Source organism: Epinephelus fuscoguttatus, linkage group LG23 (genome assembly GCF_011397635.1).
Source record: "Epinephelus fuscoguttatus linkage group LG23, E.fuscoguttatus.final_Chr_v1".
In the NCBI taxonomy this organism is placed as follows: Eukaryota; Metazoa; Chordata; class Actinopteri; order Perciformes; family Serranidae; genus Epinephelus; species Epinephelus fuscoguttatus.
Window position 1 is genome coordinate 27,258,487 of NC_064774.1, and position 3,089 is coordinate 27,261,575.

The following is a 3,089-nucleotide window of genomic DNA, read 5'->3' on the forward strand; positions in this document are numbered from 1 at the left end:
TTAGAGGCTTGCTGTAGCGCCACCATCAGGACTATTGGCCTGTTTTTGCAGCTGAGGCAATCTGACATGTGACTGGACCTTTGTGCAACGTTTGGTGATTTTTCGCGCATGGGAAGTATGATATCCTCGCCCTAAGAGATAAAATTATTGTCATTTTGAAAGACTGGAGAAACGTCCGAAACATTACACCCAGGTGATCCCAGGTAGGAAAGAAATAACCATAGCAGCCTGGCCTCATTTCCAGGGTATCAAAATACACTGCTTGGGCAGTGATGCCAGGGGTACCTTTAGCCTCTGTGTGAGACACACTGGGCTTCTCACCAACTCCATTGTAAATCCACCTGCGTCACTATTAGACACTCAGAGCAGCAGGTGTAGTTTAAGGAGCATTAAAGTTTGCTTAGGATGGGCAGGAGAGGAGTTGGATGGGTCCAACAAGCACAGGACTTTGACCAAAGACACCAGTGCTGGAAAACAACAAACACAACATCAGCTGTAGCATTTGTACCACCAAAACCAAATGTTTTCAGTAAGCTGCCTTTTTGATAACATTTGTGCCACCAAACCTAACCATAGCCAAGTAGTTTTGTTGCCTGCACCTAACTGGCAACCCCTTATACGAGTCAACTCACTTGACTAACATCAACCACGATCTTTTCCCAACCTTACCAAATAGTTTCGTAGCCTAAACCTAACTGCAGACCCCTTGCGTGAGTCAACTCACTGGGTGTTTTTTAGCAACATCCACATTCTTTTGCTAACCATAACCAAGTAGTTTTGTTGCCTTGACCTAACTGCCAACCACTTATGTGAGTTGACTCACATAACTATCAACCACAATCCTCTCCTGACCTTCACCAAGTCCTTTTGTTGCCTAAACCTTATTGCCATCACCTTAGGTGAGTTGGTTCACCAGGTATTTTTTAGCGACATCTGCATTTTCCTAACTCACGCCTGGGCAGTGACTTCCATATCAGACACCAATACACTGATGTAGTATGTTTATTTTGAAAGAAACTTTATGTAAACTGTACATTTCCTGTGAAAATGGAGGTGTATTTTGAAAAGACACAATGCATGTAACAGGTTGAAGTTAACACACCGTCCCAGAACATCAACAACAGACGCACCAAGGCCACCTTGCATGTCATATGTACTGTAGATGTGGAAAGTCCTGACCAAGTGGCAATATGTGACGAGGTTGAAGTGAGAATGCGTTACCTAACCTTACCCAAGTAGTTCTGTAGCCTAAACCTCACTGCCAACCCTTTATGTGAGTCGTCTCGCGTGATTAACATCAACTATTATCTTTTCCAAACCTTAACCAAATAGTTTTGTTGCCTAACCCCAATTGCCTACCCCTTACATGAGTCAGCTGACCAGTTTTTTAAGCAACATCTGCAATCTTTTTCTAACCATAATCAAGTAGTTTTGTTGCCTAAACCTAATAGCCAAACCCTTTTGTGAGTTGATGCACGTAACTAATGTCAACCATTATCTTTTCCTAATCTTAACCAAGTTGCATAAACCTAACTGCTGACGAGGCTTAGCTGGTATCAAGGTATTATGATATACCAAGCTATTTAGAAATCCTGAAGGTATCATTTTCAATACCGTCATAAATACAGACACTCCTCTTTAAGGTCAACTGATACGGAGAAGCTGTATTGAGACGACATATTGTAGTGCACACACACGCCACCAGAGATCAGTCACTACTGGTGGAAAAGGCAGCTGAACTGAGAACGATGGCGACTATAAGTGGTGGGGATATTGTCACAGGAGTAGTAAAAAAAGTAAATAAAATAAAGGCCTCCACCCCGTATCTTGAGATGACCTCTTCCAGCTATAAAAGCTGTTTATTAGCCACATAGTAATGTTCGACACATCATCTCAGTTTAGCCCACTGGTGTGTCAGTAGCCACCACAGCAACAAGTGTCATCAGGGTGCTTATTTCCTATCTATTCATTATTCTACAGCCATATATATTGAAACCCAGCAGGACTTGTCTAAGTAGTAATTTTATATTAGAATACAGCATTGTAGGCTAGACAATAACATACCCCAGCTTTTATGTTTATTGATTTTTTTTTTTTTTTTTACACAGTTACCGTCATATACCATAAACCAGGGTGAAATGTCAGGAAGGTACGACGCTGACATCTTCTAGATAAAACACAAAAGGCTGCTCCTGGCGTCACTATAGTAACACAGGAAGAAAATATGAGGGGAAAGGATAAAATCATGTTACCCTTTGATTTATCTTGCAACCCCTTAAGAGAGTCCTGACCACCAGTTTGGGAACCACTGTTCTAATGAAAGATGTGATTAAGTTGCATTATGAGAAGTGAAGGATCTGGGTTAAGGAATTCTTAGCTTCTTTAATCTCTGCTTATTCAAATGTAATAATAAAATACTGAAATACGTCTTGAAAAGTGGACACTTTATGTTGGATTAATATAAAGCGGATTCAAGTCCTTTTTGTAGAGTTTGCTGGATTACATTTGTAATGATTTTCTTTGAGAATATGAACTTTTCAAAATTTATATTGGAGAATATCTGTGCAGTGTGTTTAATTTTGATGGACTTTGGGTGGGATGAGTGTTGCCAAGGCCACAGGAGAAAAAGTTATTCATTACATTTAATTTAGTTATTAACCTTCAAAATATCATTATAGAAACTTTGTTATATTATTTGTTATATAATTTAGATTACGCAACAGCCTAACCACAATCACTGCCCTTCTCCCAGCTGGATAATAACAATTCCTGGATATTATGCTAAACACTTTGTGATGGCTACTAATAGTTATTGTTATATAACCTGTATTGTTCTGCACATCCCTCTGTGTGCATTCTCAAAGTTAGAAGTTAACATGTACTTCCATAACTATATAATACCACAAGTTATTCAAAATATTGTTATGTAAGGATCTATCTCCATGGGAAAGTATAGCAATCCACTGTACACACTGTAACCCACCTGTATTCACAGGCATTATTGTTAACAGACAGGGATGGGCAGAGAGCTACTGTACACTTCCACATGCAGCTCCCAGCACGCCGCTCTGGTGCAGGGACACCGCTGC